Genomic DNA, 15,458 nt, shown 5'->3' with positions numbered 1-15,458 from the left:
GACTTTTTATCTTAAATTTAGGACTTTTATCTTAGATTTTGACCTCTTATCTCACAATAATGACTTTACACATTTTTACCTCATAATTTTGACTTTTTATCTCAAAACGTAAAGTTTTTTTTTTTATCTCACAATTTCAACTTTTCATCTCATAATTTTGACTTTTTATATCAAAATTTCGACTTTCTTTTTTTGATTTATTTTTTTAAGAAATATCATATCGATGACTTTTTATCTTATTTTTAGGACTTTTTCATTTATATTTAGGACTTTTTATATCAGATTTTGACTTCTTATCTCACAATTATGACTTTAAGCATGAAAAAATGTTGCTTTATATTTTTTATCTCATAATTCCCACTTTTTATCTCAAAATGTCTACTTTTTTTACTCCGATAATTTCAACTTTTTATCTCATAATTTCCACTTGTTTTCATCTCATAATTATGACTTTTTTATCTCATAATTTTGATATTTTTTTCTAAATATCATCACAATGACTTTATCTTATATTTAGGACTTTTTTTTTTTACTTTATATTTAGGACTTTTTAATCAAAGGTTTCAACTTCTTATGTCACATTAATAAAATGTTGCTTTATAATTTTCTATCTCATAATTTTGACTTTTTATCTCATATTTAGAATTTTTTTTTTTAAATCTCATAACAATGACTTTTTATCTTACAATTATGACTTTCCCACCTCCTAATTATGACTTTGGATTTCTTTTTAGAATCTCATATCGAAACTTATGAGTTACACATTTTTATCACATAATTTTGAGTTTTTATTTCATAATTATGATTTTTTTTAAGTCTCATAATTTAGCTTTTTTTTTTAAAAATATCATAACAATGGCTTTTTATCTTATATCTAGGATTTTATCTCAGATTTTGACCTCTTATCTCACAATAATGACTTTACACATTTTTACCTCGTAATTTCGACTTTTTATCTCAAAACGTAAACTTTTTTTTATCTCACAATTTCAACTTTTTATCTCATAATTTCGACTTTTTATATTAAAATGTTGACTTTCTTATTTCATAATTTTGAAATGTTTTTTTTTTTTTTTAAATATCATATCGATGACTTTTTAGCTTATTTTTAGGACTTTTTATATCAGATTTCGACTTCTTATCTCACAATTATGACTTTAAGCATGAAAAAAATGTTACTTTATATTTTTCTTCATCTCATAATTCCCACTTTTTTTCTCATAATTTCGACTTTTTTTCATCTCATAATTATGACTTTTTTATCTCATAATTTTGATATTTTTCCTAAATATCATCACAATGACTTTATCTTATATTTAGGACTTTTTTTATTTTATATTTAAGACTTTTTAATCCCAGAGTTCGACTTTTAGTACAAAAAAAATGTTGCTCTCAGGATCGTGGACCGCACTTTGGACACCTTTGTTGCAGCGTACAAAAATAATTATGAAATATTAGAAATAAGATGACATGAAGTCCATATGAAGGCAGAATGCAAATAAGTGTGTGCCATCATCAGGATGATGTGTCGCTTATGAAAAGGCCTTTAAATTATTCACATGGGTCGGCCTTAATGTCATTCATTCACATGCACGCTGAAAAGCAACACACACACACACACATGAATGAGTGAATGAATGAGTGTCTAACATAACTTCTAGCTGGACTAAAAGGTGAAAATAGAAACAACTTGTAAACTGGAACAAGTCTTTTTCTGAGGATTCTACTGAGTAATATAATCCTAAATTCATCCAGCATATTATACATATATATTATATATATATATTATACAAATCCATACCAGTCGATGAAGTGATGAAGTTCCTTGCAAGAAATGAGCTCCGGCAGGACTTTTCTGTTCCCTGAAAATAAAAAAAATAAAAAAAGTCTACATGAAGATTTTCCACATTTTCCTTACTGTTTTTTGTTTTTTAGCCACGACAGTTAAGAATAGGCCAGCAGCGAGAAAAGAATGAGGTTCTGAAGTCGGGTCTGAGCAATGTGATCCAGACATGAATTGTGCATGGCTTTCCAACTAAATATCGACCAATCAGCACGCGGCGCGCTCACAACAAAAGGCAGCTGAACAATGGCACAGAAATATTTGATTTCTTTTAGAAATAAAACATTTGGAAGCGTAAGGAAACAATAAAGAGGATATCAGTGAATATTTACTAGAATGTTTATAAAGTAATATTAGAGGCCAAATGAAAACCAAAACTCATTATACAAATTTAATTTAATGCACTAACTGTAAAATAAAATCAAACGTGTTATTAGAAGCCAAATAAATAAGTAAACATGAATAAATAATCACTTATTAAAGCATCAACTCAAACAATTTTACATTTCAAATAAATAGGAAAACAAAACAATAAATAATTATATGAATAATATAAATACATTAATTACATTATAAGATAAAACCAAAAAGTCCTATTAGAGGTAACAAGAAATATATAATCATAAGAATAATTTAAATACATTCAATAAATTATACAATAAAGCAAAAAAAAAGTAATATTAGAGGTAACAATAATAATGTAAATACATAATCGTAAGAATAATATAATACACTCAATAAATAATACAACAAAACCAAAAAAAGTCATATTAGAGGTAACATTAAATGTGTAAATATATAATCATAACAATAATATAATACACATTCAATAAATTATAAAATAAAACCAAAAAGTCATATTAGAAGTAAAAATAAAAAAATATATAATCATAAGAATAATATAAATACACTCAATAAATTAGAAAATAAAACAAAAAAGTCATATTAAAGGTAAAAAAAAATATATGTAAAATTATAAGGATAACAAAAATACACTCAAGTCATGTTAGAGGTAACAATAAATATGTAAATATATAGATATATAATCATAAGAATAATGTAATATAAACTCAACAAATTATAAAACAAAACAAAAAAAAGCCATATTAGAAGTAAAAAAATATATATATAATCATAAAAATAATATAAATACACTCAATAAATTAGAAAATAAACCCCCCAAAAAGTCATCTTAGAGGAAACAATAAATATGTAAATATATAGATATAATCATAACAATAATATAATATACTTTCAATAAATTATAAAATAAAAAAAAAAGTAATAATAGACGTAACAATAAATATGTAAATATACAAGCATAAGCATAATATAATATACACTCAATAAATTATAAAATAAAACAGAAAAAGTCATGTTAGAAGTAAAAAAATATATATATAATAAGAAGGGGCGGCGTGGCGCAGTGCGAGAGTGGCCGTGCACCACCCAAGGGTCGTTGGTTCAAATCCCACCTAGAACCAACCTCGTCACGTCCGTTGTGTCCTGAGCAAGACACTTCACCCTTGCTCCTGATGGGTACTGGTGGGCGCCTTGCATGGCAGCTCCCTCCATCAGTGTGTGAATGTGTGTGTGAATGGGTAAATGTGGAAGTAGTGTCAAAGCGCTTTGAGTACCTTGAAGGTAGAAAAGCGCTATACAAGTACAACCCATTTATTTATTTATTTATTTAAGAATAATAAATACACTAAATAAATTATTAAATAAAACCCCCAAAAAGTCATCTTAGAGGTAACAATAAATATGTAAACATATAGATGTATAATCATAAGAATGATATAAATACACTTAATAAATTATCAAATAAAACAAAAAAAGGTCCTATTAGAAGTAACAATACATATATAATCATAAGAATAATATAAATACACTCAATAAATTACAGATTAAAACCAAAAAAAGTCATGTTAGCGATAACAATAAATGTGTAAATATATAAATATATAATAATAATAAAAAATATCAATCATCAATCAATCAATGTTTACTTATATAGCCCTAAATCACTAGTGTCTCAAAGGGCTGCACAAACCACTGCGACATCCTCGGTAGGCCCACATAAGGGCAAGGAAAACTCACACCCAGTGGGACGTCGGTGACAATGATGACTATGAGAACCTTGGAGAGGAGGAAAGCAATGGATGTCGAGCGGGTCTAACATGATACTGTGAAAGTTCAATCCATAATGGATCCAACACAGTCGCGAGAGTCCAGTCCAAAGCGGATCCAACACAGCCGCGAGAGTCCAGTCCAAAGCGGATCCAACACAGCCGCGAGAGTCCAGTCCAAAGCGGATCCAACACAGCAGCGAGAGTCCCGTTCACAGCGGAGCCAGCAGGAAACCATCCCAAGCGGAAGCGGATCAGCAGCGCAGAGATGTCCCCAGCCGATACACAGGCGAGCAGTACATGGCCACCGGATCGGACCGGACCCCCTCCACAAGGGAGAGTGGGACATAGAAGAAAAAGAAAAGAAACGGCAGATCAACTGGTCTAAAAAGGAGGTCTATTTAAAGGGTAGAGTATACAAATGAGTTTTAAGGTGAGACTTAAATGCTTCTACTGAGGTGGCATCTCGAACTGTTACCGGGAGGGCATTCCAGAGTACTGGAGCCCGAACGGAAAACGCTCTATAGCCCGCAGACTTTTTTGGGGCTTTGGGAATCACTAATAAGCCGGAGTCCTTTGAACGCAGATTTCTTGCCGGGACATATGGTACAATAAAAAAAAAAGTCATATTAAAGGTAACAATGAATATATAAATATATAATGATAAGAATGATAGAAATACACTCAAATAATTATAAAATAAAACAAAACAAAAAAGTAATATTAGAGGTAACAATTAATTGGTAAATATATAAATATACATAAACCTAAGAATAATACACTCATTAAAATGATCAAATAAAAAAGTTACATAACACAATAAATAAATAATTTAAATGGTGTAAATGAATGCAAAATGGTAAAGATATGAATAAATATTCATAATAATGATAAGAATACACTTTTTGAAGCATCAAATTAAACAAAACGTCATGTTACAGCTCAAATAAATTGGAAAACAAAAGAAGAAATAATAATATATTCTTTTATATTATTCGTATAAGAATTTATATTATTCTTATGATCATACATTTATTATTACTTCTAATATGACTCACTTTTTTGTTTTTTATAATTTAATGAGTGTATTTATATTATTCTTATGCTTATATATTTATTTTCACCTCTAGTCAGTCCATCCATCCATTTCCTACCGCTTATTCCCTTTTGGGATTGCGGGGGGCGCTGGCGCCTATCTCAGCTACAATCGGGCGGAAGGCGGTGTACACCCTGGACAAGTCGCCACCTCATCGCAGGGCCCTAATTGACTCTAATATGAGTCAATAAATATATAATCATAAGAATAATATAAATGCATTCATTAAATTAAAATAAAACTAAAATGTCATCTTAGAGGTAACATAAGGATAATATAAATAAACTCAATAAATTATAAAATAAAACAAAAACGAGGTAACTATAAATATGCAAATATATAAATATATCAGCATAACAATAACACAAATACACTCAACAAATTGTAGAATAAAACCAAACAAAGTCAAATTAGGGGTAACAATAAATATGTAATAAACTAAATGAATTTTGGAGAGCAAAAAAACAAAAGTAATATTACAGGTACAATAAATGCTATAAAATTAAAAAAAATAAAAATTTGAATACATTTTTGTCAGGCTTGCCGCTGACAGTTTGTTTGTGTTTTAGGTTTTCCTCTGTGTGTTTAGTATTTTCCTGTCCGTAGTTCCTGTCAGTACTCTTATTTTGGTTCAGCTTCCTGTTTCTCTCCCTGAACGCTTTGTTCCCCCTCAGCGGCGGCTGATTGGCACCTGGCCACACCTGGTGTCAATCAGCCCAATCCTATTTGTACCTGCTTTGTCTTCCAGTCAGTGCTGGATTATTGTGTGATTTGTCTTGTCGATGACTTCCGTATCGTCGCTCCTGTCGTGTCGTTTCATGTCGAGTCATTGCTAAGCTATCTTTCGGTATCTGTTTGTAGCTTCCGTTTTGTTTTCACTCTACAAGTAACGACTTCTGTTTTCCTGTTTTCTACCCGCAAGCTTCCACGCTAGGCCCCTTTTTGTTTCTTGTTAGCTTCCATGCTAAAAACCATTTTGTTTGTTATCCGCCTGGTTCGCGTCCTTTGTTAGTACCCTTTTGTTTGTTCTTATTCTAATATTTTAATTAAATCATGTTTTCTCATTCAATGCCTGCCTCCTTCTCTGCATCTTGGGGTCCGTCAACAACTGACTCAGACAATTTTAAAAAGCGTTTCATTCTTAGTCATACGAAAAGTGGTTAAAAGAGTGGGGATAATATGAGGATACGGTCTCTTTTAATGGCAGCTCATCAATTACACATGCAAGCCAGCGTCTTAAGTTGCTGGTGTCCAGTGGAACACTGCTGAATAATTCACACGACAGTCAGGCAGTCATGCTTTATGAAGTCAACAAACACAAACAAATGTTTTTAGTCATACACAACGATCCACAAGTAAAAACACAAAACATTTTTCTGCACGTAGAAAAAAAATATTTGCAATAAAAAATAAAAAAAAATTCCTATGGCTATAAACATATTTTTTTGCACATAGAAATAATATTTGCATGCAAAAAAACTATTCCCAGGGCTCAAAACATTTTTTTCGCAAGTAAAAAAAAATATTTGCAAGTAAAAAAACGATACCTATGGTTAAAAACGTTTTTTTGCACATAGAAAAATATGTGCAATTAAAAAACAAAAAAAAACCCGATTCCTATGGCTAAAAACATGTTTTTGCACATTGAAAAAATATTTGCCAGTAAAAAAAAACTATTCTTTGGGCTAAAAACATTTTTTTTTTGCAGGTAAAAAATTATTAGCAAGTAAAAAAAAAATACCTAAGGCTAAAAACATTTTTTGCCACGTACAAAAATATTTGCAAATAAAAAATATGATTCCTTTGGCTAAAAAAAATATTTTTGCACATAGAACTATTTTTAGGGCTTAAAACATATATTTTTTTGCAAGTAAAAAAAATATTTGTAAGTAAAAAAAACAATTCTTAAGGCTAATACACATTTTTTACATGTGAAAAAAATATTTGCAATTTTAAAAAAAAACGATTCCTAGAGCTAAAAACATTTTTTTGAAAAGTAAAAAAAAAGTATTTGTAAGTGAAAAAATATTTGCAAGTAAAAAAACGATGCCTGAGGTTGAAAACATTTTTTTGCACATAGAAAAAATATGTGCAATTAAAAAAATAAAACGATTCCTATGGCTAAAAACATGTTTTTGCACATAGCAAAAATATTTGCCAGTAAAAAAAAAATATTCTTAGGGCTAAAAACATTTTTTTGCAGGTAAAAAAATATTAGCAAGTAAAAAAAAAATTCCTATGGCGAAAAACATTTTCTTTGCACGTAAAACAACCGATTCCTGCAGCTAAAACACATATTTTTGCATGTAGAACAAATATATACAAATAAAAAAACGATTCCTAAGGCTAAAAACATTTTTTGCACGTAGAAAAAAAATTTGCAATTAAAAAAAATATTTGCAAGTAAAAAAACGATGCCTAAGGTTAAAAACATTTTTTTGCACATAGAAAAAATATGTGCAATTTAAAAAAAAAACGATTCCTATGGCTAAAAACATGTTTTTGCACATAAAAAACATATTTACCAGTAAATAAAAACTATTCCTAGGGCTAAAAACATTTTTTTTGCAAGTAAAAAAATATTAGCAATTAAAAGAAAAATTCCTATGGCTAAAAACAGTTTTTTTTGCAAGTAAAACGACCGATTCCTGCAGCTAAAACACATATTTTTGCATGTAGAATAAATATTTGCAAGTAAAAAAACAATTCCCAAGGCTAAAAACATTTTTTTGCACGTAGAAAAAATATTTGCAGTTAAAAAATACGATTCCTTTGGCTAAAAAAAATATTTTTGCACATAGAACTATTTTTAGGGCTTAAAACATTTTTTTTTGCAAGTAAAAAAAATATTTGTAAGTAAAAAAAAACAATTCCTAAGGCTAATACACATTTTTTTGCATGTGAAAAAAAATATTTGCAATTAAAAAAAAAAACGATTCCTAGAGCTAAAAACATTTTTTTGCAAAGTAAAAAAAAAGTATTTGCAAGTGAAAAAATATTTGCAAGTAAAAAAACGATGCTTAAGGTTGAAAACATTGTTTTGCACATGGAAAAAATATGTGCAATTAAAAATAAAAAAGATTCGTATGGCTGAAAACATGTTTTTGCACATTGAAAAAATATTTGCCAGTAAATAAAAATTATCCCTAGGGCTAAAAACATTTTTTGGCAGGTAAAAAAAATATTAGCAGGTAAAAAAAAAAATTCCTATGGCTAAAAACATTTTTTTGCAAGTATAACAACCAATTCCTGCAGCTAAAACACATATTTTTGCATGTAAAATAAATATTTGCAAGTAAAAAAAAACGATTCCTAAGGCTAAAAACATTTTTTTGCACATAGAAAAAATATTTGCAATTAAAAAATACGATTCCTTTGGCTAAAAACATATTTTTGCACATAGACCTATTTTTAGGGCTTAAAACATTTTTTGGGCTGGTAAAAAAAAAAAAAAAAAAATATATATATATATATATATATATATATATATATATATATATATATATATATATATATACACAATGTGCTTGCACAAAATGGTGTTTTTACTTAGAAATTATCAAAAAAAAATTTAATTTGCAATTTTTTTTTTGTTTGCAGAAAACTGTTGTTATACTTGTGAATCATTTTTTTTTTGTTTGTTTTTTAATATTTCCAGGATAAGGTTTTTACACTGGCGCATCGTTTTTTTTAATTAAAAAAAAAAACGTTTTTCTAATTAAAAATGTTTTTTAAATTTAAAAAAAACTTTTTTTATAATAAAAAAAAACTTTTTTTATAATAAAAAAAGTTTTTTATAATAAAACGTTTTTTAATAAAAAAAAATGTTATTAAAAAAAAGTTTTTTAAATAAAGTTTTTTTCTTTAAAATGTTCTTTTTTTTTTTTAAAACATGTTTTTAAATTTTTTTTTTTTGTTTGTTTGCAGAAAATTGTTTTTATACTTGTGAATAACTTTTTAATTTTTTTTTTTTCCAGGATATGGTTTGTACACTCGCACATCGTTCTTTTTAATTTAAAAAAAACGTTTTTCCAATTAAAAATGTTTTTTAAATAAAAAAAAAAAGTTGTTTTACAATAAAAAAAAGGATTTTTATAATTAAAAAAAAAAATGTAATAAAAAAAATGTAATTTAAAAAAATGTTTTTTAAATAAATCCATTTCCATCCATTTTCTACCGCTTATTCCCTTTTGGGGTAATGGGGGGCGCTGGCGCCTATCTCAGCTACAATCGGGCAGAAGGCGGGGTACACCCTGGACAAGTCGCCACCTCATCGCAGGGCCAACACAGATAGACAGACAACATTCACACTCACATTCACACACTAGGGCCCATTTAGTGTTGCCAATCAACCTATCCCCAGGTGCATGTCTTTGGAGGTGGGAGGAAGCCGGAGTACCTGGAGGGAACCCACGCATTCACGGGGAGAACATGCAAACTCCACACAGAAAGATCCCGAGCCTGGATTTGAACCCAGGACTGCAGGACCTTTGTATTGTGAGGCAGACGCACTAACCCTTCTGCCACCGTGAAGCCTACTTGTGAATCCCTTTTTTAAAAAATATATTTCCAGGACATGGTTTTTACACTCGCGCATTGTTTTTTTTAATTAAAAAAAACGTCTTTCTAATTAAAAATGTTTTTTAAATAAAATAATGTTTTTTTTTATAATAAAAAAATGTTTTTTAATAAAAAAAAAAATGTTATTAAAATTGTTTTTTTAAATAAAGTCTTTATTAAACTTTTTTTTTTTTTAAAAACATGTTTTTCAAATTTAAAAAAAGCTTTTTATATAAAAAAAAAACAAGTTTTTTAAATTTAAAATATTTTTTTATTGAAATAAAAAAAAAGTTTTTAAATATTAAAAAAAAAGAAAAAAATAGTTTTTTAAAAAAAATAAAAAAAGTTTTTTAAGTAGTGAATCATTGGGTGTGAGTAAATACATTTTTGTGTGCTTGTGGAATTTTGGCAGTAACTTCACTCCACAGTGATGGCTTGCAATAAAGTTTGTATTCTACAAATAAGTAATTGCAATATTTGCAAGTAAACACAGACTATTTCCCAGAACTCATGTCTTCATGGTCTTACACCTTGTCCTGAGGCCCACCAGGTCACAGCTGCAGGACGCTGCTGGTAATTACACGAGCGAGGTGGTGCAGGCGTGAGAGAAGACGCTGCACTCCCTAACTTCCACAGGTGTGCCGGCTGAGAGATGCTTTCATCAATCTCTTCTCCCTGCAGGCTGAGCTCCATCACCTCCCAAACATACTTCACCATGTTCTTCATAAAGTGACGCCGTGCAATCTGACCCCAGGTCAGGTCCAGTGTCAATGCTTGGCGAGCCCGTTATCAGCGTCTTGCTCGTGCTCCCGCCGGTCTGTGCATGACCGCCGTGGTGTCATGTGACATGTGTCATGTGACATGTGTCATGTGACACGCTCCCAGCTGGCTGCTGCCAAGGAAGCTTCCAGGTGGGTCTGACCTCAGGTGAACCCAACATAGGATGAGCTGAGGTATAGCTATGCCACATTATTCATATAGTATGCCACTTTATTTACGTAGTCTGCCACAATATTTAATGTGGGCCGCTACGTTATTTTATGTAGTCTGCCACATTATTTAACGTGGGCCGCTACGTTATTTTACGTAGTCTGCCACAATATTTAACGTGGGCCGCTACGTTATTTTATGTAGTCTGCCACATTATTTAAATTGGGCCGGGACATTATTCATGTAGTCTGCCACATTATTTGAAGGTGGCCCGCTACATTACTCACATAGTTTGCCACAATATTTAAAGTGGCCCGCTACATTATTTACGTAGTCTGCCACAATATTTTATGTGGGCCGCTACGTTATTTTATGTAGTCTGCTACGTTATTTGAATTGGCCCGCTACATTATTCATGTAGTCTGCCACATTATTTAAAGGTGGCCCGCCACATTATTCACATAGTATGCCACTTTACTTAATGGTGGCCCGCTACATTATTCACGTAGTTTGCCACAATATTTAATGTGGGCCGCTACGTTATTCTATGTAGTCTGCCACATTATATAAATTGGCCCGCCATATTATTCATATAGTATGCCACTTTATTTAAATGTGGCCCGCTACATTATTCACATAGTCTGCCACGATATTTAATGTGGGCCGCAACGTTATTTTATGTAGTCTGCCACATTATTTAATTTGGCCCGCTACATTATTCATGTAGTATGCCACTTTATTTAAAAGTGGCCCGCTAAATTATTCACGTAGTCTGCCACAGTATTTAACGTGGGCCGCAACGTTATTTTATGTAGTCTGCCACGTTATTTAAATTGGCCCGCTACATTATTCATGTAGTCTGCCACATTATTTAATATTGCCCGCTACGTTATTTTATGTAGTCTGCCACATTATTTAATTTGGCCCGCTACGTTATTTTATGTAGTCCGCCACATTTTTCACGTGGTCTGCCACTTTATTTAAAGTGGCCCGCTACATTATTTTATGTAGTCTGCCACGATAGCCTGCCACAATTATTAAAAGTGGCCCGCTATGTTATTTTATGAAGTCCGCCACATTACTCGTGTAGTCTGCCACAATATTTGAAATAGCCTGCCACATTATTTTATGTAGTCTGCCACATTATTTAAATTGGCCCGCTACATTATTCATGTGGTCTGCCACATTATTTAAAGGTGGCCCGCTACATTATTCACATAGTTTGCCACAATATTTAAAGGTGGCCCGCCACATTATTCATATAGTATTCCAATTTATTTAAAGGTGGCCCGCTACATTATCCACGTAGTTCGCCACGATATTTAATGTGGGCCGCCACGTTATTTTATGTAGTCTGCCACATTATTTAAATTGGGCCGGGACATTATTCATGTAGTCTGCCACATTATTTGAAGGTGGCCCGCTACATTACTCACATAGTTTGCCACAATATTTAAAGTGGCCCGCTACATTATTTACGTAGTCTGCCACAATATTTTATGTGGGCCGCTACGTTATTTTATGTAGTCTGCTACGTTATTTGAATTGGCCCGCTACATTATTCATGTAGTCTGCCACATTATTTAAAGGTGGCCCGCCACATTATTCACATAGTATGCCACTTTACTTAATGGTGGCCCGCTACATTATTCACGTAGTTTGCCACAATATTTAATGTGGGCCGCTACGTTATTTTATGTAGTCTGCCACAATATTTAAATTGGCCCGCTACGTTATCCATGTAGTCTTCCACCATTATTTAATATTGCCCACTACATTATTTTATGTAGTCTGCCACATTATTTAATTTGGCCCGCTACGTTATTTTATGTAGTCCGCCTCATTTTTCACGTGGTCTGCCACTTTATTTAAAGTGGCCTGCTACATTATTTCATGTAGTCTGCCACGATAGCCTGCCACAATTATTAAAAGTGGCCCGCTATGTTATTTTATGAAGTCCGCCACATTACTCGTGTAGTCTGCCACAATATTTGAAATAGCCTGCCACGTTATTCATGTAGTCTGCCACAATATTTAACGTTGCGCGCTATGTTATTTTATGTAGTCTGCCAATTTGTGTTGCTGAATCTTTTGCAATCTGTTCAATTAATAATGGAGACGTCAAAGAAGAAAGACGTAGGTGGGAAGCGGTGTATTGCGGCCGCCTTTAGCAACACAAACACAGCCGGTGTTTCCTTGTTTACATTCCCAAAGGTGAAACTTTACTATGGAATAATAATAATAATAATAATAATGGATTAGATTTATATCGCGCTTTTTCTATTGGTAGATACTCAAAGCGCTCACAGAGAAGTGGGAACCCATCATTCATTCACCTGCCCTGGGGTAGAAGCGTGGCTGCCAGTTTTGCACCTACAACCCCTCCGACCACCACCAATCATTCATTCATTCACCAGTGTGAGCGGCACCGGAGGCAAAGGTGAAGTGTCCTGCCCAAGGACACAACGGCAGCAAATTGTTAGTCAACAGGTGGGAAGCGAACCTGCAACCCTCAGATTTCTGGCACGGCCGCTCTACCCACTACGCCAAGCGAACGTGGTTCCTTACCACATGTCAACCGGCAGGTTTCGGTGAGAAAATTGTGGTAATAAGTCGGCTCTTACCGTAGACATGTCAAAGAGGCAGCTGCGACTCTCTTGCCTCCTCCGTGGCTTCCCTCAGAGACACTGGCGGTCAACACACCCCCTCCGACTTTCAGGTACGACAGTATAATCTCACTACAACACTAGTAACACAATAGGGGCGGCGTGGCGCAGTTGGGAGAGTGGCCGTGCGCAACCCGAGGGTCCCTGGTTCAATCCCCACCTAGTACCAACCTCGTCATGTCCGTTGTGTCCTGAGCAAGACACTTCACCCTTGCTCCTGATGAGTGCTGGTTAGCGCCTTGCATGGCAGCTCCCTCCATCAGTGTGTGAATGTGTGTGTGAATGGGTGAATGTGGAAGTAGTGTCAAAGCGCTTTGAGTACCTTGAAGGTAGAAAAGCGCTATACAAGTACAACCCATTTACCGTTTACCATAAGCAGATAAGGGATTATCCAGAATTATCCTAGTAAATGTGTCTAAATGTGCCGCAATACACCGCTTCCCACCTACATCTTTCTTCTTTGACGTCTCCATTATTAATTGGACAAATTGCAGAAGATTCAGGAACACAAATTGGCAGACTACATAAAATAACGTAGCGGGCCACATTAAATATTGTGGCAGACTACCTGAATAATGTGGCAGGCTATTTCAAATATTGTGGCAGACTACACGAGTAATGTGGCGGGCTTCATATAATAACATTTGAATCGCTCCCACTGCCCTGTCTTTTTTTTTCTAGTCCTTCACTCTCACTTTCCTCACCCACAAATCTTTCATCCTCGCTCAAATTAAAGGGGCGGTATAGCTCGGTTGGTAGAGCGGCCGTGCTAGCAACTTAAGGGTTGCAGGTTCGATCCCCGCTTTCGCCATCCTAGTCACTGCCGTTGTGTCCTTGGGCAAGACACATTACCCACCTGCCCACCCACACTGGTTTATATATAAAAACTAGATAGCGGGTTTCACTTTGTAAAGCGCTTTGAGTCACTAGAGAAAAAGCGCTATACAAATGTAATTCACTTCACACTTCACTAATGAGGAAACCGTCGCTTTCTCGGTCCGAATCGCTCTAGCTGCTGGTGGCCATGATTGTAAACAATGTTCAGATGTGAGGAGCTCCACAACCCGTGATGTCACACGCACATCGTCTGCTACTTCCGGTACAAACAAGGCTTTTTTATTAGCGACCAAAAGTTGCGAACTTTATCATCGATGTTCTCTACTAAATCCTTTCAGCAAAAATATGGACCTGCTATCCCCGTTTGAATAAGAACATCTCATGACAGAAGGCCTTTAATGGAATATTCGTACAAAACATGTCTTGAAGGCTGAACCGCTGACTAACCCGACCACGTGACGTCACCGAGGCGCTGTTGTCATGGCGACGGGAGTGATGCTGCAGAAAGGGAAACACTGCATCCCTGTGGCCATACGCAGATATTCAAATGACACAGCCTTTTTTTTTTTTTTCGAGTCCTTCACTCTCACTTTCCTCATCCACAAATCTTTCATCCTCGCTCAAATTAATGGGGCGGTATAGCTCGGTTGGTAGAGCGGCCGTGCCAGCAACTTGAGGGTTGCAGGTTCGATCCCCGCTTTCGCCATCCTAGTCACTGCCGTTGTGTCCTTGGGCAAGACACTTTACCCACCTGCTCCCAGTGCCACCCACACTGGTTTAAATGTAAAAAATTAGATATCGGGTTTCACTGTGTAAAGCGCTTTGAGTCACTAGAGAATAAGCGCTATATAAATATAATTCACTTCACACTTCACTAATGAAGAAATCGTCGCTTTCTCGGTCCGAATCGCTCTAGCTGCTGGTGGCCATGATTGTAAACAATGTTCAGATGTGAGGAGCTCCACAACCCGTGATGTCACACGCACATCGTCTGCTACTTCCGGTACAAACAAGGCTTTTTTATTAGCGACCAAAAGTGGCAAACTTTATCATCGATGTTCTCTACTAAATCCTTTCAGCAAAAATATGGACCTGCTATCCCCGTTTGAATAAGAACATCTCATTACAGAAGGCCTTTAATGGAATATTCGTACAAAACATGTCTTGAAGGCTGAACCGCTGACTAACCCGACCACGTGACGTCACCGAGGCGCTGTTGTCATGGCGACGGGAGTGATGCTGCAGAAAGGGAAACACTGCATCCCTGTGGCCATACGCAGATATTCAAATGACACAGCCTTTTTTTTCTTTCTTTTTTTTCCCAGCGAAAGTAAAGCGGAACAGCACACAAGGGAGGAGACGTTTTAATAGGAGAGGCTTTTTATAGACTCACACTA

General features: G+C 34.0%; 2 protein-coding genes across 3 annotated transcripts in view; one reads left to right on the top strand and one right to left on the bottom strand.

Annotated features, from left to right (window-relative positions):
• Window positions 1-15,458, bottom strand: part of LOC133549069 (otoferlin-like) — a 181,684-nt gene that overhangs the window by 123,120 nt on the left and 43,106 nt on the right. Inside the window, exon 2 of the mRNA XM_061894164.1 lies at window positions 1,802-1,862. The gene's annotated coding sequence lies outside the window, so the exon portion shown is untranslated. The remainder of the gene's footprint in view (window positions 1-1,801; window positions 1,863-15,458) is intronic.
• LOC133549068 (ensconsin-like) overlaps window positions 15,297-15,458 on the top strand; it is a 51,824-nt gene continuing 51,662 nt past the window's right edge. For both annotated transcript variants that reach the window (XM_061894163.1, XM_061894162.1), the window contains exon 1: window positions 15,297-15,458. This exon is cut by the window's right edge and continues 278 nt beyond it. The gene's annotated coding sequence lies outside the window, so the exon portion shown is untranslated.

This window comes from Nerophis ophidion, linkage group LG03 (genome assembly GCF_033978795.1).
Source record: "Nerophis ophidion isolate RoL-2023_Sa linkage group LG03, RoL_Noph_v1.0, whole genome shotgun sequence".
Classification (NCBI taxonomy): Eukaryota; Metazoa; Chordata; class Actinopteri; order Syngnathiformes; family Syngnathidae; genus Nerophis; species Nerophis ophidion.
The sequence above is the reverse complement of the archived record's forward strand: the minus strand, read 5'-3'. Positions and strand labels throughout refer to the sequence as shown.